Source organism: Lolium perenne, chromosome 6 (assembly GCF_019359855.2).
Source record: "Lolium perenne isolate Kyuss_39 chromosome 6, Kyuss_2.0, whole genome shotgun sequence".
Lineage (NCBI taxonomy): Eukaryota > Viridiplantae > Streptophyta > Magnoliopsida > Poales > Poaceae > Lolium > Lolium perenne.
Genome location: NC_067249.2, coordinates 99058183 through 99081687, shown reverse-complemented (window position 1 = coordinate 99081687; position 23505 = coordinate 99058183). Strand labels below are relative to the sequence as shown.

Sequence of the window (23505 nt, the reverse complement as noted above, 5' to 3'; positions counted from 1 at the left end):
TTGATGGTTTGCGAGTACAATTCAAATGTACTCACGGCTTTGTCCCTGGCTATTTACTTGGCCAGACTTGGAGGAACACGATGGATGAAGAAGGAGTTGACGACGTCTATGCGAGCTAGGAACGTCTTCCCAGTCAGTTGCCTGTAGGGTTTAAGGCGAATGACTTGGGCTCCGCGCTGTTGAAGTGATGATGCTACTCTGATGTTTAGTTAGGCCCTTCGAGGCTATTATGTAAGTAATGGTCATGTGACCTTATTGTAATTTTCTTATTCCGCTTTGTAATGGATGGTGTAATTTGATATCAGTTCGGTTATGTGTTCACGGCGCACTGATCATGGGATCGTGAACTATATACATAACAGGGTATTTCGGACAGTTAGTCCGGGGTCCCCACAACTATGGTATGTAATGAATGATGACTTATGGTATTCAACTGTTATGTCTCGCAACAACAATATTCCTGGGATTGCGATGTATGGCATAACAGGCATCTGGACTTAAAAATCCGGGTGTTGACAAGTTGGTATCAGAGCCATTGTTTGACCTTAGAAGACCCTAGTTAGAATGGACGTCTAAAAAAAACTTAGTTTCAAAACCGAAGAAGTTAATACTTGGAAAAACTTATTCTCCCTCTCATCCTTGAGATCTTTTTCAAAAATGAGAAATTCATGCCCTAATTTTTCCTTGTAGAACTACCTAAAACTTTGCACACTTGACTACTTCTTTAACTTACTTATCCTAATTGCTCACAGATGGAGTACCAATGGGAGTTCTATCAGCTTGGTCCTGGAGGCGACCTAGGACACCCGTATCCCGAGTTCTTCGGAATACCCCTCAACAACCACTCCGGAGAAACCCCTCGGTGGGAAGTTTCTACTGATCTACGAAGAAAGATTGGAGCCCCGGTATGGGAAACCATCTGGATTTCTGTAACGGGAAACACTTGGAAGGAAGGACTAGTCAGAGCTATGCAAGAAGCAATTTCCCGTCTATGTGGACAAAATGAGAACAAGATCAAGAACACTCACTTCATCTACTACCCAAGACATGACTCCATGGGACGATCGATGACCATGCCCCCACACACGGAGATGAACCCCTATGTAGCACACCAGGACTTCAGGCTGTACAAAACCCGCAGGGATTTGGACAACGCCCTCGCCTCTCGCCAAGCACATCACCCGTGAAGACGAAGAATCCACCCGGAAGAGTAGTATCACCCCAGCACTTAAGTAGGTGTGAGTTGTATCAGGATCCCCTTGTATCATAGAGCGAATGAATGGTTCTTCAAACCAACGGTGTGTTAGATTTGTAATGTGTGATGTTTGGTATGAATGAAAAAGTGTTTTTGGTTTTTACCCCCTCAACACTACTCAATTTTCAAGTTTTGAACTTGTGAACTTTAATTCAAACAAACCGTAGGAATTTCCCTCTTATCTTATCATCTACTCCGATACTCAGATGGCCCCACCAACCCGCAGCGCCACCCAGGACGCCATGATGCAGATGCTAGAAATGATGATGGCAGACCGAGAAGCCGAGAGAGCTGAACGCCAGGCCAACATTGCTGCACTGCAACAGATTTCTCAGAACAACAACGGCCATGGAAACCACGACCACCCTGGGTAAAAACTGAAGAACTTTCAGAACACCAACCCACCTATCTTCAACAAGACCGAAGAGCCCCTCGATGCCGATGACTGGCTCCAGACAATGGAGAACAACTTGGAAGTAGCTGGAGTGGAAGCCAATGAGAAGGTCTTGTTTGCAACCCACTATCTTGCCGGACCAGCCCGCGCTTGGTGGACAAGCACCCGTGCCATGAACGGAGGTCAGTTCATGACTTGGGAGGATTTCAAGCTCAAGTTTAGCAAGTACCATGTGCCCCAAGGACTGATCAAGATGATGAGAGACGAGTTCCGCGAACTCAAGCAAGGCAGATTGTCCGTGGTAGAATACCGCGACAGATTTCTTACTCTGTCAAGGTACGCCCCGGACGAGACGGACACCAATGAGAAGAGGAAGGAGAGATTTCTGAACAGACTCCACGACGAGATGCAGACTGTACTGGTCAACATTCCCTTTGCTGACCTAGAAGCCCTGGTGGACTCTGCCATTCAGATGGAGGGCAAGCTTCACCAAGCCAACGAGAACCGCAAACGCCGGATGATGAACCAGCATGGGTCCAGCAATACCCAGAAGTACCGCAACAACTCATCTGGAGGATATACTCCAAAATACAACAAGCCCCCTGCTCAGAATTACCGCCCAAACTACACCAACAACCAAGGAGGACCCCCAAAGCCCGGAGGCAACAACAACAACAATCACACCAACAACAACAACAACGGAAACAACAACAACAACACTGGCCCTAGGACTGGAAGCAACGCCATCCCCGTCGCCAACAAGGATAAGGCCACCATCACTTGTTATGAGTGTGGAGTGGTTGGGCATTACTCCAATGAGTGCCCCAAGAGACTCGCCAAGATTGCCGGCAACACCGCTGCACCTGCTCAGAACCAACGCCGCTTTGCCGCAAGAAAGAACCAGAACAACAACGGCCGCTACTACAACATGACTGCCACAGAAGCCCAAGAAGCACCTCAGAACATGTCAAGTATGTTCCCTGCTAAATCATATCGCCCAATCTCTCTTAGGAACCTGACTTTTCTTAAAATCTCGGGACGAGATTTGTTTAAGGGGGAAGGGTTTGTAACACCCCAAATTTCAAAACAAAGAGAAAATGAATTTCCTTTTTCCAAAAATGAGAACCAACAAAAACTTTTCTTAAAAAGAGTGCTATGCTTAGTGCTCATACTTTTTACTTGTGCTTTTGGCCATGATGAGTGTTATTATGCTTATGTGATGAAACCTAAAACCCTAAAGTGATCAAGTGAAGATCACAAACCAAATAAAATAAAAGAGAAAGAAATCAAATAAGAAAAACCCTAACCTCCTCAAACATCCTTTGGATCTATTTTGAGAAACCAAAATAGAAGAAAAATACATATGTGGGCCTATAGCCCTAATATGGAGGTTTTGAACTCTACTTTGCTTACTTTGCTAAAATGGTGGTGAACCCTTGCAAAACTTACAAAACCATAAACCTCCTCCCTCTTGTCATCAATCTTTGAAAAATAAAATAAAATAAAAAGATCTTATTTAAGAAAAAGTCATATGCAAGCCTATGGATACTTGTTGAAAATGATGAGCTTTGCCTTCTCTACCTTGAGTAGATGAATTGAAATACCTCAACACACTCAACAAAGCACTCACCCACCAATTCAAGTGTGAAACAAAATAAATTCAAACATATGCATAGAGGCATATGTGCCTATGACTATTTTTGTAAAACTTTACCCTAGGCCTTTATACTTTATTTAGAGGATTGGAAAACCTTCATAGACCTTATCTAGTACTTCTCAAACCCAATCCAAAGTGAAACAAAAGATTGTAATAATGCCATAGAGGCATATGAGAGCAAAATATCAAATTTATGAAATTGAGGATCTTGACCCTAAGACTTGTAGTGAATGGTTGGATCACTCCTATATACCATTTCAACACTCAACAACATCAATTGGGTCAAGCCTAGTCAAATTAAAAATCAAATGCCACATATGCATAGAGGCATATGTGACACATAGCCATTTTCACCAATTCTTGTCATATGCACTTCTACTTGGACCAAATGGTGTGAAACCATATCTAAACCTAATCTAACCCTAAAATGACCCTCAACCTTGCCCAAGTGAAGCAAGGGGAGCACATTACAAGAATAAGAAAAATTGACATGTCACATCTCATGTGTTGTGGCCAAATTATCAAATCTTGACCTAGCCACCACCATTGCCTCAAAATGGTTTGAACCTTTCACCTAACTCAATCTAACACCAAATAAACCTCACCCTTGTCAAAATGAAGCAAAGAAAAATAAAAGAATAAAAGTTAGAAATTCACAAAACCCTCACATATGGTTTATGTCATTTTTCTAAATCTTTGACCTAGACCATTTTGGTCTTCACCATTAGTTGAATAATGTTACTAAACACTTGTTACACCTTTTGGAATCAAAGAAACACAAATCAAATGATTTTCAAACTCAAATTGTGCTTACATGTGATAATGGTCAAAACTGCCAATTATATTCTGGTCACCACTTTGAGCCTCTCTATTTCAAGTTTTTCAAACTAAAGTTTCCCAATTCTTTGCATGTCATCCAAGAGCACATCAAGGAGAACAACTTTGGTAAAGACCACCATGCCAAATTCTTTCTAGATCAAAAACTATGCTCATCCAAAGTTGGAACATTTTATCATACTCAACAATCTCACACTTAGCAAATTTTGCAATACTTTGAATTTAGAATTTCCACCACCACACCTCATCTTCTCTGGTCATTTGTAACTTAACTAAACACACACATTTCAATTTAGTCAACCATTTGAACTCATTTAAATTTGGACAAATTTGCAATTTCCTAATTATGGTACTATTTGACACTATGTCAAATAGTGACTCTACCCCCAACCCTAATGCCCCTAACTACTCTACCCTGTCCCCTTGTCCCCTCTCTTCCTCACAGCAGCACAGAAACCCTAGATGGAGGCCACACATAGCCATGGCAAGGCCATGCCGGCCATGTCACCCTTGGACATGCCAACCCTAGATCCTCCCCTCCCTAGCTCGACCAACCTTGTCCCTCTACGCCCCCTGGCTCCCCTCAACACACCTGTGCCCTCCATTGCCGGAGGAGAAGCCCACAGTGACGGCACGCGTCGCGCCCAGAGCGCCCAGGGCCATGCCGAGGACGTCGTGCACGCGCCCGTGGACGCGCGCAGAGCACACGCCGCCCCAGCACTCGACGCCTCCCCCGGACCCCCTCTCTGCACCGTGAGCTTCGCCACCGCAACATGAATCCACCAGACACGCGCCCGTGCCCTCGCAAGCGCCGTCGCCGTCGAGAACCTCGCCGTTTTCCCGCACCCGTGCCGCCAGGCATCGACCTTGCTAGCGCTCGCTCGACCGTCCCCCACCTCGCCAGCAGGCTCCATAGCTTCGCCTCGACCTCACCTACCTCGCCCTGCCATCGCCTAGCCCTATCCCTCGCCGGAGATGCCGCGGCAGGCTTACCCCTTCCCAGCACCCCACGGCACACCTCGACACTATAAATAGAGCCACTCCCAGCACGCTCCCTTCACACCATTCGACTCCCCTCTCCTCACTGATCATCCTCACCACCGTAGCTCGTCCAATCACTGCCTCCACCACCGGAATCGCAAGATCACCTCCGCCGGAGCCCGCAGATCATCGTCACCGATCCACGCAGCCCCGAGCCTCGCCACTGCTACCAGGAGCCTCTACACCGTCGACAACGTCGCCTCGCACCCAGCAGAGCCCCGCGGGAACCTCTGTCACGCCGCCGACCCCCTACCTCGCCGGAGCAGCAAGCTCTTCTCCCCCGACGGTGACGACGATCCACATTCGTTCGATCGTGCTCTAATCCAACGGTCGACGCGGCGTACCGTTTCGGTAAGAAAAACAATCACTGACGCGCGGGCCCCTTCTGTTAGCTGGCCCGAAACGTTACTGGGCTGGCCTTCCTGCTTTTCAAACAAATCGGCCCACTTCGTTTCCCGCCGGCCCGTTTAGATTCAAATCTCAAATTCAGTTTTAATTCAAATAGCTCACAGATGCTTTTTCAAATTTTAATAGAATCAAATCTACTGCACCAAATTCAACAAATTTTATATTGTTGGAAAGATTATGAAATGCTTGATCCAACCACACTGGTCTCACATTGAAATTCTTTATAGAATTAATGTAGCAAAATAAACAAGACATGGACTTTTCTGCCTTAGAATAATTATTAAAAATCAACCACAAATGATTTTAAGTTAATTCCAACTCCTATAAATCACATTACACTTGTACTAATTGTTTATGCAAAAATATACTATGCTTACCTTGAATGATCATGGCCTAGATTAATTAAAGGACTATATGGCTATTTCTAGTCAAAGATATTGTCCAAAACTATTAATAAATCATAGGGGAGTTTTTCTCTCACTTAAATCTTGTCATGAACAATTCAAAATGAGGTAGAGACTCTGGTCATATATGTCTCAAATGAATTGTTGATGATATTAAATCACCTCAATAGTAGTTGTTAACTTAGTTACAACTATGTGTTAAATCATATGAGAGGTATTCCTCTCATTTAAATCTTGTTCTCAAGTAATTCAACATGAGGTAGTGACCATGGTCTATAAAATCTCATATTGAGTTATTTGGTGACATTAAATCACTACCATGTTAGTATTAAATTGTATGAGGTATGGAACCTCATTTAAATCATTTTCTCAGATGATAAGTATGAAGAGGTTGACTTGGGTCAACCTAGGTCATATATTATTCATAAGAGAAATTAAATCTTAATAAGATAATGAAAGGAAATTATTTCTCTAAGTAATTAAAAGTAACACCTAAGTTAGTATGAGAGGAAATTATTTTTCTTAAATAAGAAAAACACATTCACCAACTTAATAGTAAGGTGTGATGCTAGTTTAAGTTGTGTGAATCATGTGTGTGCTTAGTCTAGTAAATAAGTTTGGTATGATGATTGTGTATCCCGTATTGTATTTTAGACGCTAGTACCGGAGACTATCAAGAGGAAGAGGTCTTCTACCAAGAGGAAGAGCAAGAAAACTTTGATCACATCACCAACCAAGGCAAGCTATTACCAATGCAAGCTAGACTATTGCAAGTTATAATGTTGCAAGCTAACACCAATGCAAGATAATACTCTTGCAAAGTGCAAAGCTCACCATGAGCAAGGCATTACCCCATTTACTTTATGCTTATGAGCCTATTTCCCAGTTTTACTTTACAAGCTTTATTTACTTTTGTTTTATCAAAGTACTTCTGATTTATGATTCACTTGATTAGTATTGGATTTGTACTAGAGTATCAAGGTTAGCCTAGAAGCAAAGCAAAGTACTTAGCACCCCTCATACTTAGATGCTAGTGCTAAATTAAAAGTGACTACCTTAGTTGGGAACTTGTGAAATGAAATGACTTTGAAAACCTTGGAATGATGAGTCATTCTATTTGAAAGATTTTGAAGGTGAATATGATCAGTGAATAACTTGGTGAATTTTACAAAAACTGATGGTTGGGTTCGGATGCGATACCATTCCAATTTTACAAGTACCCCCACAATACCTGAATCTGGGTAAGGCTTAGCTGGAAATTTAGGTGTCTTAGTATGGGTTCCCTCTGAATAAGCGTCATAGGGGTTATGCCGAGGCTGCCTCCGTTGAAAGTGAAATGACGTGAATTGAGGTGAATTGTACGGCCAAGCCCTGTGCAGTTCCCGGGTTGGCGGTTTGCTTTCACCGGGAGGCTAAACTCATGGGGAGAGGTGCCTATACTAGGGTATGTAAATGAAAGGTTATGATTGGTAGTTCACGTACTGTGTACGATAAATCAGGGCCAGTTACCCCTGACGAGCTATTGCAATTATTGTGGCACAAGTGTACAACCTCTGCAGAGTTAAACCTATTCGAATAGCTGCGTCCGCGGTCATGGACAGTTGGGAAGGCCATACTGTTCCGTCATCAGAACTTTTCTAAAAACTATGAATGGTGAATGGTGACTTGTGAATTAGAATTTGAAAGGTGATTTTGACTTCGAATCACAACAGAGTTGTGGGAATGACACTAATGTTCCCACTCGAGTTAGATAGCACATGAAGAGTTGTTTACAAAAATGTTTGTGAACTAAAATTGGCTTTATGCAAAATAAACTAGAGCTTAGCAATCCCTTACTAGAATTGTTAGCACTTACATTAGTATTAGTTTGCGAGTACTTTAAAGTACTCACGGCTGTGTCCCTGGTTATTCAAATGGCCAGACTATGAAGAGGAGCAGAACTATCAAGATGACGACCAGCAGGACGCCTACGACAACTAGGGAATCTTCTGACGTCAGACGTTGGCCTGTGGACTAGAGAGTCCCTTCTACTTACGCTTCCGCTATGAAACTATGAACTTTGTGTCTGTTGATCAATAGATCAACTATTTCTGTCATATTGGATCATGTGATCTCTATTTGTAAGACGACTATGGTATGTAATGAATGATGACTTATGGTATTCAACTGTTGTGTCTCGCAACAACAATATTCATGGGATTGCGATGTATGGCATAACAGGCATTTGGACTTAAAAATCCGGGTGTTGACACTACTCTTGAGCTGTTGAAAGCTCTCTTTACATTTGTCAGTCCACTCAAACTTCCTGTCCTTCTTTAGCAGTTGGGTCATTGGTCGAGCGATGCTCGAAAAGCCTTCTACAAATCGGCGGTAATATCCGGCTAATCCAAGAAAAGCGCGGACCTCGGTTTGGGTGGTTGGGGCTTGCCATTCCATAACGGTTTTGATCTTGGCGGGATCTAGGCAATTCCTCCCGCAGACAAGATATGTCCCAGGAATCCTACTTCCTCCAACCAAAACTCACACTTGCTGAACTTGGCATACAACTGTTGGTGTCTAAGGGTTTCTAGGACAGTCTCCAAATGATGTTCATGTTCCTCTTCGGACTTGGAGTATACCAGAATGTCATCGATGAAGACCACGACAAACTTGTCCAAAAAGTTCATGAAGATCTTATTCATGAGATTCATGAAATAAGCGGGGGCATTGGTTAATCCAAACGACATGACGTTGTACTCATACAACCCATATCTGGTGGTAAAGGCAGTCTTTGGAATGTCGGTCGCTCAGATCTTCAGCTGATGATATCCAGTTCTAAGGTCTATCTTGGAGAAAACTTTGGCTCCGGTTAGTTGATCAAACAAGTCTTCTATTTTGGGTAGGGGGTATTTGTTTTTGATGGTGACATCGTTAAGCTTACGATAGTCCGTACATAAACGATTTGCACCATCCTTCTTGTCCACAAACAAAACTGGGGATCTCCAGGGGGATGCACTAGGTCTAATCAGACCCTTGGCTAACATATCATCTATCTGTTTCTTCAGCTCCACAAGCTCTGTTGCGTTCATGCTGTAGGCTCTCTAGGCTATAGGTCCAGTTCCGGGGATTAACTCGATGATGAACTCGATATCCCGGTCCGGGGGCATACCGGGTAGATCATCCGGAAACACATCAGGGTAGCGACAAACGACCCTGATTTGATCTAGAGTTGGCTTGGATACACTTTGGTTGTAGGTGAATTTTCGGGGTAGTCTTTCAGAGACATGTTCTACTATAATGCCGGTGCTGCTAGTCATGGTTATGGCTTTCTTGGCACAGTCAATCAAACCATTGTGTTTTGACATCCAGTCCATTCCTAGGACGACTTCCAAGCCTTTGGTTCCCAGAATGATTAGATTGGCATAGAAATCTACATCATGGATTTCGATGGGTACATTTTTGCAAAATTTTCTGGCTTTGGTGGTTGATCCAGGAATTTGAACTATCATAACATACTTCAAACTGATGGGTTGAATTTTACTTGTTGATGCAAAGTTTTTAGTGACAAAAGAATGAGATGCTGCGGAATCAAACAACACTCTGGCAGGGATGTGGTTGACAGAAAACATACCCAGTACAACATCTGGTGCTTCCTGGGCTTCTTCGGCGTTCATGTGGTAGAGACGGCCGTTGCGATTATTGGGGTTGTTGGGGGCAAACTTCTTGCCGGTGGAAACACGGCGTTGTTGCTGAGCAGGTGCAGCGGTGTTGCCGGCGAGCTTGGCGAGCCTCTTGGGACACTCGTTGGAGTAGTGCCCCACTACACCACACTCATAACAAGTGATGGTGGCCTTGTCTTTGGTCGCAACGGGAATGGCGTTGCTTCCGGTTCTGGGAGCGGTGTTGGGGTTGTTGTTGTTGTTGTTGTTGTTGTTGTTGGGGGCTCTAGACGGAGCGCGGTTGTAGTTGTTGTTGTGGTTGTAGCCTCCTGGCTTGGAGTTTCCTCCACTCCGGTTCTGATAACCGGGGCGCGAGTTCTGCATCGGGGGTTTGTTGTTGTTTCGCGGAGTGAAACTTCCGCTTGAGCTGGGGCGATATTTCTGGGCATTGCTAGACCCACTTTGATTCATCATACGGCTCTTGCGGTTCTCATTGGCTTGTTCAGCTTGCCCTCCATCTGGATGGCGGAGTCAACAAGGGCTTTAAGGTCGGCGAAGGGGATGTTGACGAGGACAGTCTGCATCTCATCATGCAGTCCGTTCAGGAATCTCTCCTGCCTCTTCTCGGTGGTGTCGGTCTCGTCGGGGGCGTACCTTGACAGTGTAAGGAACCTGTCGCGGTATTCTACCACCGTCAAGCGACCTTGCTTCAGTTCCCGGAACTCATCCCTCATCTTTTTGATAAGACCCGGGGGTACATGGTACTTGGTGAACTTGAGTTTGAAATCCTCCCAAGTCATGAACTGATCTCCGTTCATGGCACGGGTGCTTGTCCACCAAGCGCGGGCTGGTCCGGCAAGATAGTGGGTTGCAAACAAGACCTTCTCATTTTCTTCCACTCTGGCTACTTCCAAGTTGTTCTCCATCGTCTGGAGCCAGTCGTCGGCGTCGAGGGGTTCCTCCGTCTTGCTAAACACCGGAGGGTTGGTGTTCTGAAAGTTCTTGAGCTTGGATCCGGGGTGGTCATGATTTCCAGGGCCTTGATTGGCAATGTTCTGCAAAGCCGCGATGTTGGCTTGACGTTCAGCTCTTTCTGTCTCCCTGTCGGCAAGCAGGGTTTGCAGCTGTTGCATCATTGCATCATTGGTGCGATTGGGAGGTGCCATCTGAAGATAGAGAAAATCATGAGATAAGAGGGACAATTTCTATGGTTTATGTTGGGTAAGTTTGAAAACATTTGAAACTTGTAATCTTTTCATGACAAACATAACATTCATTCATTCATTCAACACACATTACAAACTAACACACTCATGGTTTTAAGAACCATTCTCATGCTACGATACAAATGACGGGATACAACTCACACCTACATAAGTCAAACTAGTGCAACTACTCCTCATCCTCGACGTCGATAGGGATGTAGTCGTCAGGTTCTGCCTCCAGGAACACGTAGTCCTCCTCCTCGGTGAACTCGTCCTCCTCAAAGTCGTCGTCGTCGCTTAGGAAGGCTCCTCCTCCCTGAATGTCGATACCTCCATCGTTGTCCTCCAGCTCTCTAATCTGATCCTCTTGGGCCTTGACAGTGGCCTCAAGAGACGCGATCTTGGCGCGAAGGCGCGAAATCGTCGAGTCCTTCTTGGCGCGCTGTTGGTGAAGGATCTTGCGGTCATTGTTGAGTAGCTTGATCGCCTCACCCTGCTCGATGATGTGAGCATGGGTCTGGTTCGCGTAAGCGCGAGTGGCGTCGAGGTCCTTCTGAGTCTGGTAGAGCATGAAGTCCAGGTGCTCAGCATGGTGCCTCAAGTGCGGGTGCGGCTGCAGCTCCATGGGCACTCCTATGGCATCACGCCTCACGAGATGCGCGAAGCGCCAAGCGAGGATGCGCACCACGTTCTGTCCACAGAGGCGCGCAAGTGCCTCCTGAAGGCCACGTGCGAGTCCGTCGAGCCAGTTGCTCTCACGGAAGGAGAATAGGATCCTCTCCGAGGTGGGAGGCTCCATCTTGCCCCTCAAGTCGGCGGTGATGATCCACTGCAACTCTCCTCTAGGAGTGTCGTCCACCTGAAATCCGTGGAACTCAGGGTGCGGGCGCTCGAGGAAGTCCGAAAGGGCGTTGAGGTCGTGCTCGAAGATCAAGCTCCCTCCGTTCCCAAGCTGGTAAAACTTGGTGTTGATGGGTTCATTCAGCTCCATCTGAAAGAGAATTGGATGAGTAAGTTAGAGAGTGCAAAGTGTGGCAAAATTTTAAGTAGATTCAAGTACGATAGAACATGATTCATCAAAATTTTGGAAAAGTCTCAAAGACAAGAGTGTAAGTAATTTTTCACAAATATCCTCTTCATTTGATTTCAAAGTTAAGTTTTTCAGAACGCCCATTCTAACTAAGGTCTTCTAAGGTCAAACAATGGCTCTGATACCAACTTGTCAACACCCGGATTTTTAAGTCCGAATGCCTATTATGTCATACATCGCAATCCCAGGAATATTGTTGTTGCGAGGCATAATAGTTAAGTATCACAGTCATCATTCATTACAAACCATAATGTCTTACAAATTGGAATCACATGATCCATATTACACGAATAGTTGATCTATTGATCAACGAACAAACACAAGTTCATAGCGGAAGCGTAAGATACAAGGACTCTCTAGTCCACAGACCAACGCTTGACGTCGGAAGACTCCTAGTTGTCGTAGGCGTCCTGCTGGTCATCTCCTTGTTCATCTTCATACTCTGGCCATTCGAATAGCCAGGGACAAAGCCGTGAGTACTTCAAGTACTCGCAAACTAATACTAGTGTAAGTGCTAGACATTTCTAGTAAGGTTTGCTAAGCTCTAGTTTATTTGCATAAAGCCAATTTTAGTTCACAAGTATTTGAGAGAATCTTGTTCATGTGCTAACTAACTCAAGTGGGAACATTAGTGTCATTCCCACCATTTAAGTGGTGATTTCAATTCAATTCACCACTTCACAATTCATTTCACCATCATTTTCAAGAAGTTGACATCGGAAACTGTATGGCCTTTCCAACCGTCCGTAACCGTGGACGCGGCTATTCGAATAGTTTGACACTCTGCAGAGGTTGCACACTTGTGCCACAACATTTGATTTCATCCATCGGGATTACCCTGAATCATCGTAACACAGTACGCGGATCATCAACCATAACCTTTCACTTATAAATCCTAGTATGAGCACCTCTCCCCATGAGCTTGGCCTCCCAGTGAAGACCAACTGTCAACCTGGGAACTGCACAGGGCTTGGCCGTACAATTCACCTCAATTCACATCATTTCTCAACAACGGAGGCAGCCTCAAGCGTAACCCCTATGATGTGTGTTCAGAGGGAACCCATACTAAAATGCATAAACTTCCAGTTAAGCCCTACCCATAATCAGGTATTGTGGGGGTACTCAATATTGGAAAGGTATCGCATTCAAACCAATATCATGTTTATCAAAAATCACCATCTTCTCTTGTTCATATTCACCTTCAAAAATCATTCAATGGAATGCTTCATCATTCCAAGGTTTCAAAATTCAAGTCAATTCACATTGTTCCCATCTAGAGTAGTCAAGTTTTAATTCATTAGCACTAGCTCTAAATCATGAGGGGTGCTATCTTGCTTTGCTAGATTGAGACTAACTTTACTACTCTAGTAAACTTCTTTACTTTGACCAAAGTTAACTATAAAAGTAACTCTTGGAAAACAACAAGTAAAACTTGCAATGTAGAAACTTGGGATAGGCTTATGGTAAGAAAAGGTAAGACTATGGTGCCTTGCCCCAAAGGGCTTTGCACTTTGCAAGAATATTAGCTTGCCTTGGTAGTTCTCAAAGTTCTCCTCCTCCTCCTCTTGGTAGCAACCTTCTTCCTCCGGGTATTCTCCGATGCTAGCGTCTAAATTTAAATACGAGTATAATCACTCAACTAATTCAATGGCTATTCCATACATCACATATATTCACACAAACTATTCTAAGGACACAATTAATCTAATTATGGTGCATTGGTTGTGTTGCTTGAGGAGAAACAATTTCCTTTTATTTAATATGTAAATGATAGTTCCATAGGGTTCTTGAGAAATAATTTCCTCTCATTGAAATCTTCTTAAGATTTAATTTCTCAAATAATCATGCATGAATTTATATTGACCTAAGTCAAACATTCATTATCATCATTTGAGAAAATGATTTAAATGGGGTAAACCACCTCATACCATTTAATAATGCTACCAATGATTTAAATCTCCAAGTAATTCATATAAGAGAGTTTGACCAGGGGTCCAAACATCACCTGAATTCATTTGGGACAAGATTTAAATGAAGTAAAATACTTCATATGATTTGCATAATAGTTTTGGACAATATCACTTAGATAAACTAGCCATATTGTCCATTAATTAAACTAGGGCATGATCATGCAAAGTGACCACACAATTTTCTTACATAAACAATTAGTGTATGTCAAATGTGAGCTATTGGAGTTGGAATTAACTTAATATCTATTTTGGTTGATTTTTAATAATTATTTGAATAGGGAAAAGTCCCTGCCTTCATCTTTTTATCAAATTAATTCTACAACTAATTTTGAGATGGGACCAGTGGTATATGGTAGATCTTTTTCATAGCTTTCCAACAATATAAAATTTGTTAAATTTGGCCAAGCCAAACAGATTCTATTTAATTTCAAAGTTGGAGCCAGTATTGAAATTGTTTGAATTAATTTAAATGGATTTTGAATTAAAGGGCCGGCGGGAAATGAAGCTGGGCCGAATTGAATTAAAACGGCCCACGCCCAACCCACCACGGTCCACATACGCGTGGGCTTGCTGACAGCATGGGGGCCACCAGTCAGTGACTGTTTAAACCCGAAACGGTATGAGCTAATATGGCGCGTTGGATTAGATCCTGATCTAACGGCTCAGGGTCATCGTCTTCTCCGACGAGATTGAGCCACTGGCGCGGCGAGCCTAGGGGGTCGGAGGGCTCACCGAGGCTCCAGCAAGGTTTGGCAGTGTGCTCGAGGTAGATGTGTGGACGACGGCGAAGCAGCTGGTAGCAGTGGCGGAGCTCGAGGTGGCCTGGATCAACGGCGATTGCTCCAGGGCTTCCGCGGCTCCGAGCTTGCGATTGCGGCGACTCCGGCGGCGATTGGCTTGGCTAATGTTGCGAGGAGAAGTGGTGAAGGGTGGGGAGTGAGATGGTGTGCTCAATGGTGTCCAGGGAACGCGGTATTTATAGAATCGAGCGAGGGCTGCGGGGCAGGGTGGTGGTCGACATGGGCGCGGCGATTCCGGCGAGCGGTTGAGCTAGGCGAGGGTGCGGCAGTGCTCTACACATCCAGGCGAAGCTAATGGCGGTGACGGCACGGTCGGGTGGCGTTGGATGGCGACGCATTGCTTCCGTGTCGTCGGGCGGCGTCCACGGGATTTTCTTCTCCGTGTACGGCGGCGGCGGTCCAGGGTCTGGTCGTGAGCATGTCTGGTGGCGTCGTGGTGTCTCGGCGGTGCTCAACGTGTTGCGAGCGGGGCCAGAGCGAGCGCGAGGCGATGGGGTGGCGCGTGTCCAGTGCGCGTCCACGCGCGACGCGAGCGGCATCTGGCGGCGACCGTGGCGCGCGATCTCCGGCGAGGCTACGTCGTCTACGGCGATGCTGTCGGTGCTAGGAGATGTAGGAGAGCATGGTGGCAAGGTTTGGCACCAGGGCCAGGGGTGGCGATGAAGGAGAGGAGGGGTGGCTCGGCATGGTGGCGCCATGGCCGGCATGGCCATGCACATGTGAGCTAGCCTCTCCTCCTTAGGTTTACTATGGGCATTTGGTGTGAGAGGGGACAAGGGAACCAGTTAGGGTAGTTTAGGTTAGGTTAGGGTGGGGTAGATCATTATTTGAGATAGTGTGTAATAGTTCCATATTTGCAATTTGCAAATTTATCCAATTTTTGATTGAATTCAAATGGTGGCAAGTTTTGAATTGTGTGTGTGTTTGGTTGAGTTATAAATGACCAGAGATGATGAGAGGTGGTGGTGGAATTGTTAAATTCAAAGAATTGCAAAAAAGGCTAAGTGTGAGATTGTTCCACCTAATAAAAAGTGTCAACTTTGGATGAGCATAGCGTTTGATCTAGAAAGAATTTGGCATGGTGATCTTTACAAAAAGTGTTCACCTTGATGTTGTCTTGGATGAGGTGCAAAGAGTTAGCAAGGTTTAGTTTGAAAATTTTGAATTGCAGGGGCTCAAAGTAGTGATCAGACTATAATTGGCGGATTTGACCATTATCATATGTGAGTCAAATTTGAGTTTGAAATCCATTTGATTTGTGTTTCTTTGATTCCAAAAGTTGTAATAAGTGTTTAGTAACATTGTTCAACTAATGGTGAAGACCAAATTGGTCTAGGGTCAAAATTCATAAAAATGGCATAAGCCATATGTGAGGGTTTTAGGGTTTTTCTTTTATTTGATTTTCTTTCTCTTTTTGATTTATTTGGTTGGTGATCTTCTCATGATCACATTGGGGTTTTAGAGTATGGCATATACACATATTAACAATCATCATGGCATATCACTCAAATGCACAAGTCCTATGCATGGCACTATATGCAATTTAAAAAGTTTTTGTTGATTTGAAATTTTGCTCTCTGGAATTCTTCTAACTTTCTTTTTATTAAAATTTGGGATGTTATAGTTCATCAGCGAATGTGCCAAAACCATCACAGAGACCTCACACTGACGGTTTGGAATGCCGTGGTGAACCTCGCGTCACATATGGCTGGGCTGACTGTTAGATTTGGCTGTCACAGATCCATGACAGATTTGTGCTGGCCCAGAGCCCGCCCGACCCAAGTCATTGTGACGCAAATAACCGTCATGCGCTGTTTACCCTCATCGGCGACCACCGTGTCAGGTGTGTCAGGCCAATGGTTACCATCTCGACACAATGATTTACTTATTAGACCAATCATTAAGCTGTCAGTTTGGTCGACTCTAATTAAGCTTTGTCGTCTAGCCTGACATTAGTATCGCCGTGGCATGGGTAACGTGGCGCATTACGAAGCCAACACGTGTCGGTCTGATGACGACATGCTTACCAATTGAAGCATGCCACGTGGACAAATGGAATAATTACACGTTATCCAATAGCATCTCAATTTGTGGACAAATGGTAATAGGGCAAGAGGACCAATAGCATTTCGACACGTGTCAATTTATAGAATGACATATTTTATTTCCAATGGCACATGGACATGCCCGTGACTGACACGTGTCAGTACTGACGTTGCGCTTTCCACTAGGTGGGCAAATAAGAAATATCCACATGTTCGAAGCCCGCGACGCGAGGCCTGCTTATAGCTGGGCTGAATTTCTAGTTCGGCCCAGTTAAAAATAGGCCCGTTCGAAGCCTGCAACACGAGGCCTGCTTATAGCTGGGCTGGATTTCGAGTTCGGCCCAGTTAAAAATATGACACGGGCCTTTATGAGATGAAACATTTATATGTTCACCACTGGATTATATTCGGCCCAGTTTGCCAGTTTAGTATATGACACGGCATGCCCACGACCCATCATATAAAGGATATCAGCTTGCTATGATAAATTAGAGATCCAGGAATAAGCATCGTACATTCGTACATGACATAAAATGGCTCAAGGGACTTGCTTGCAGAAACCGAAGCCACGAAAGTAACATGAATAATTACAAGCATATAATATGTACAGTAAACTAGAATTATTACACTCATGCACCGGGTATCATCACCCTCACCAATCTTCACTATGTGCTGAACAACATAAATCACAAGTCAAACCAAATCAGCACTAACCGGTAATAAAGCTTGTGTGGCTCTTCAATTTCATATGCGCGTAAGATTTTATAATTGACAAATGATATACAAAGGACCGAATCTTCAAAAAATCCACGGGAACAACATATGGAATCTTAATAAGAAAATGATACTTGCTAAAACTGATAGATAATCTGGACACGCATAAAATACGAGAGGTAATAACCAGGGACAAGAAACAATACTTATTCGGGTTTGAGCACAAACTGTTTGGTCCCAATGGAGAAGGCGACATCAGGCATGAATTTAAGTTCTCCACGGTCCACGAATGATACTCCCGCAGGGATAGGAATATAGTCACACATCTGCAAAGTTGAATAAGTTAGATTTTGTTTCTGGTTCAACTGTGTTACAGTGTGATTCTTCCATTGGTATTACAAGGTAGGAAACATACCTCGTTAATGGTATGCAATATAGAATCCTCAGTCTGATTATCTGGAACTTGCTTCACCGCCCATTGAACAATCCATTCACAAGCTTTGCACACAATAAAACCATTTGATGTCCTAACTTCATCTTCTAAACTTTAAATACCGGCGTTGTCGTCACTATGTACATAGGAAGGAACGTAACAATGTCAACCATCGGGACATAAGGAAAACAATGTGAATAGTCAAAAGGAGACCAAACCTACTTCTGCATGCACTTCCACTCTTCATCTATTGAATTCTAAATTCCTTCAGTGTCGGCTAGGGAAAATTATTCCAAGCAAATCAAAGAATTTCGGTACGTTGAGAAATATGGCAATTAACACTACTGCATAAATGATCTTTTTTGTTGGTACTACGAAATATGGAAATTAACACTACTGCATAAATTATCCTCGGGGTATAAATACATATATTTAACTACACATCTTGGAAATGACTACACAAGATTGTTGTCATGGCTCTACCGTTGTATGTCTGTATACGTCTGTGGCACCCCCGGGATCAGGGTTAGACAAATACCAGATCTTCGTCCGACATAAGCCTAACCTTGAGCTCGAGAGACTACAGTGAGAGAATCGGTAACACAACAGTGACTCTACGACTCAAAAGAATATATTACAACTCTTAACAGATTAAGATCCAAGCTATTACACGCAGAGGTCACTGACCCAACATTTAACAAGCAACGGAAGCAAAATATGTTATTCTAAATAACAAGATAGCAAAGGGCTTAAGAAGCCATAACATAAAATGACGTCCCAGCCCATAAGTCGCAGGCTGCTGCCTGGGAACTCCAAACTAACCGTCGATATTAACGTAGAAACCACCTTCGGCTGTAGCAACTTCATCTAAAACAAAAGCATGCAAAGCTGAGTATAGCGACTTAGCAAGACTTAGTACAACCGTTTAGCAAAGCGGGTATGCGGGCTTTCTATAGATCTTCTTTTGCGTAAAGCCAATTTTCCTTTGTAAGATAAGAGAGAAGAGAATCTCAACTACTCAGAACCTTTGAAAGGGGATAAGAGAGCGACATCTCTATCTCTAATGATTATCATCTTGTATCCACCAATCTTCATCATCTCGAACCACTATCCTCGGATCACCCCCTCAACACCCGGAGAAGGTATCCGTAAACACACATTGTTTGCCAAGTTTTACGATTAGGTTCAAGTTGTCTATGATCACAGAATCCATTCCCAAGTCGTCCGTAACCGTGGACACGGCTTTTCGAAAAGATTTAACCCTGCAGGGGTGCACAACTTTACCCACACGTGCCAACCGACTCTTAGTGCCAACGTTTGAGCTTTCTTCCTTGGAAACCCGGCAGAGGGTGGTCGACCATGAACTTTACCTTGATGTCGCCTGGACCATGAGTCACACGCTAAGGATTGCTCCGCCATAACTGGTCAAGTCCCAAAGTCGGTCCTTAACGATGTGTACCTACGTGGGTTTCCCCAGAGGCCGCAACACCCCAGCCACCACGACCACGCTTACCTTCCTGTTATGTACCTTTACCCCCAAGCAAAATGCAATGCATATGACCAGGTAACTCACAAACTATGTGACTCATGGAATCGAATAAGAAAGTTTGTGAGTCGAGAGGGTACCATAATAGGGCTTCGTGTGGCTGTATGCTCGGTCTTGGTTCAAGAGGCGAGAACTCGGTTCCTAGGGTCGGCAGAAACGAAACAACCCACAACATCCCAATGTGGCCTCTCGTCTGAGCCTTTAATCATGTTTATCAACATCTCTACACTTACCACGTCAACCTGTCATGCTAGATTCATTTCATTGTAAGGCTCCAGTCCGAAGACCGGAGTAGTAGCGTAACAAACTAAACATGGCTAAGCATAAGAGATAAAGGCTCTCGCGGCGCACACATGCCAAACCTAGTAATGCTAGGAGCAGTGGATCAGGGTTACGAGGTTACAAAGGTCGGACATGCAAAAGATAGGGTAATTCTATCTATCGATAAAAGAAGGTTGAATCGTATGCGATATGTAGGAACCACAGATAAAAAAATTCGAAATCATAGATGAACCAGGTTAGGGCTTGACTTGTCCCTCAGCGGATTAGTACTGTGCTTCGGTGGCGTTGACTTCGGACTCCGGCTCAGATCCTATCGCGAAGAACCAAATACCGGAAAGGGAAACAAACATTCACGACATGGCATAATGCAATGCGCATACAATATGAATGACATGTCATGTGAATGGAATTGAGCAACCCTAGGTGCATAGTCAAATTAAAGGGATTCCGGCACCGGATACCGCCATATGAGAGGGTTCGATTAGGGTTTCACTACATTTGCAAGTTTAAATTTTGAAATGATGTATGAAATGCTCATAAACATGTAGGATTTTAATTTCTGACAATTTGATATAATATACATCATTTTATGAATTATAAATAAAACAGAAAATATAAAAAGGGTCGGCTGGCGTCATCATGACATCAGCACGACGTCAGCCAAGGCCATGGCCGGCCAGGTCGGGCACGGCCTGGGCAGTCCCGTGCGCGCGGGGCAGCGAGGCGGGGTGCGTTCGACGCGCGGGCTCAGGGCGAACCCAATGAGGGCGGAGCCGGCCTCCAATGGTCACCGGAGCGACCACGGCGGCGGTGGCCGGCGGCAAAGCTTGCAGGCGCACATCGCCGGAGCGATAGGCGGCGACCCAGGGCGAGCGGCGGGCACCAGGAGGACCAGGAGCTCACCGTGAAGCTCGTGGTGGTGTCGGCGAGGCGAGGGGAGGCCAGAGTCGGCAAGGATGGCGGCGGCCGGCGAGCTCGGGGAAGCTGGGGAATGGTCGATTCCGGGCGCTCCAGGGCTCCCGGCGTCGATTCCTTCGGTGTGGGGGCTGCTGGCAACGAGGTGGAGCGAACGGCGGCGTCGGCTGGGCTCGGGGCAGCGCAGAACGGCAGCGACGGTGAAGTGGCCGGAGCTAGGGTTTGCTCCCGTTCGGCGCAGAGAAGAGGAGAGGGAGGGAGGTGGTGAAACGGGGCTTCTCCTCGCGGCGTCGGTGACCTTTATCGGCGCTCGGGGGCGGCGGGAGGCATCCAGGCCGCCGGCGCCATCGACGGCCGCGCGGGCGCCACGCAGTTGCCTACGTGTGTTCATGGGGAAGATGACAAAGGGGATTTTTGCGAAAAACCCCTAGGTTTTAGGGATTTTTCTGGAATTTTAAAACAGGGAAGGATTTTGGCACTTTTAGGGTATTTTGACCCAAAATTTTGAGGGGCTTTTTGCACCAAATTTTTATAATACCAAACAACAACATTGGCAGCATTGTTTCAACACATATTGGTGCAAATTTTCTCAATTTAAATGCAAATTAATGCATGCTTATGAACAAACCAGCAACATAACTTGATTAGCAAAGTGGTTCTGTTACAACTCTACCCCCTTACAAGAATCTCGTCCCCGAGATTCCTAAGTTTTAGAAAAGAAGGCAGGGTACTTAGATCGGAGACGATCTTCTCGTTCCCAGGTTGCTTCTGACTCGGAGTGATGAGACCATTGAACTTTCAGGAATTTGATGGTTTGACGCCGAGTTTGACGCTCAGCTTCATCAAGGATACGGATAGGATACTCTCGATAGGTCAGATCCTCTTGGAGATCAAGTGTCTCGTGATCAACACCACGGATGGGATCCTTGAAGCAACATTTGAGTTGGGAGACATGAAAGATGTCATGAACTTCAGGAAAAGTTGGAGGGAGTTCCAACTTATAGGTAAGTGTACCTCGTTTTTCAAGGATGCGAAAAGGACCAACATAGCGAGTAGCTAGTTTGCCTTTTATACCGAAACGATGGACACCTCTCAAAGGAGTGACTCGAAGATAAGCTTGCTCGCCAACTTCATAGCAAACTTTTTGATGATGACGATCATAATTTCTCTTTTGACGAGACTGAGCAGCTTTCAAACATTCTCGGATAATGCCAACTTGATCTTCTGCTTCCTTGATCATGTCTGGTCCAAAGAACTGGCTTTCACCGGTTTCTGACCAATTCAGAGGGGTTCAAAATTTCCGTCCATAAAGAGCTTCAAAAGGTGCCATGCCCAGGCTAGATTGGAAACTGTTGTTATAGGAGAATTCAGCAAATGGAAGGCACTTTTCCCAATTCTTGCCGAAGGATATAACACAGGCTCTGAGCATGTCTTCAAGGATTTGATTAACCCTTTCGGTTTGACCACTAGTTTGAGGATGATAGGCCGTGCTGAAGGAAAGATGAGTTCCCATAGCTTGTTGGAAACTGGCCCAGAACTTGGAAGTAAACAAGCTTCCTCGGTCAGAGATAATCTTGTTCGGAACACCATGAAGAGAGACTATTCGAGAAACATACAGATCTGCTAACTTGCTAGCAGTAATGTCTTCTCGGATAGGAAGGAAGTGAGGAACCTTGGATAGGCGATCAACAATTACCCATATAGCATTGCTTCCTTTATGAGTTTTGGGAAGTCCGGTAATGAAATCCATACCAATTTCATCCCATCTCCATTCAGGGGTAGATAGAGGTTGAAGAGTACCAGCTGGTCTTTGATGCTCAGCTTTTACACGACGGCAAACGTCGCATTTAGCTACAAAGCGAGCAATTTCTCTTTTCATCCGGGTCCACCGGAACCTTTGGCGAAGATCCTGATACATCTTGGTACTTCCAGGATGAATAGATAGAGGAGACTCATGAGCTTCTCGGAGGATCAACTCTCTCATATTCTTTTTCTTCGGCATCACCAAGCGGTTACCAAAGTACACAACACCTTGATCGTTGATGGAGAAACATTTAGCATCTCCGCTAGCAATGTTCTCTTTGATCTTAGTGATACCCAAATCACGCTTCTGAGTGGCTTTGATCTGGTCTTCGAGAGAGGGTTTCACCTCTAAGTTAGCAAGGTACCCCTGAGGAACAACTTCAAGGTTGAATCGTGCAAATTCCTAGTGAAGGGCGGGTTGATATTGCTTGATCATCAGATTGTTGCAATATGACTTCCGACTTAGCGCGTCAGCAACGACGTTGGCCTTGCCGGGCTGATAGTTAAGACGCAAATCATAGTCCTTGATGATTTCCAACCATCTTGTCTGCCTGAGATTCAGATCTGGTTGGGTAAAGAGATACTTCAGGCTTTGATGATCCGAGTATAACTCGCAACGATTACCGTAAAGGTAAGGTCACCATTGCTTAAGAGCATGGACCACAGCTGCACGCTCTAGATCATGAGTTGGATAATTGAGCTCATGTGGCTTCAACTGTCGAGAGGCATAAGCCACTACATGGCCATCTTGCATCAACACACATTCGAGCCCTTGAAGAGATGCATCACAGAAGATGACAAAGTCTTTGCTTTTGTCTGGAAGGACAAGTACAGGAGCGGTAGTCAGCTTTATTTTCAGTGTCTGAAAACTTTCTTCAGCCTTTTCTGACCACTCAAACTTCTTGTCTTTCTTCAGAAGATCAGTCATTGGTTTGGCAATCTTGGAAAAATTCTCGATGTATCGACGGTAATAACCCGCCATTCCAAGAAAACTCCGAATTTCTTTGGCTGACTTAGTAGTCTTCCAGTCAAGAACAGATTGAACTTTATTTGGAATGACTGCAACAC

The 23505-nt window shown here is 44.8% G+C and overlaps 1 long non-coding RNA gene across 2 annotated transcripts in view; it reads left to right on the top strand.

Annotated features, from left to right (window-relative positions):
* The window catches only part of LOC127307405 (uncharacterized), a 151089-nt gene that overhangs the window by 3476 nt on the left and 124108 nt on the right, over positions 1–23505 (top strand). The window contains exon 5 of one of the 2 annotated variants that reach the window (XR_011747093.1): positions 66–321. The exons of the other annotated variant lie outside the window; for it this stretch is intronic. This is a non-coding gene — a long non-coding RNA (uncharacterized lncRNA). Of the gene's footprint in view, positions 1–65; positions 322–23505 lie in introns of those variants that run through there. 2 annotated transcript variants of the gene reach the window in all.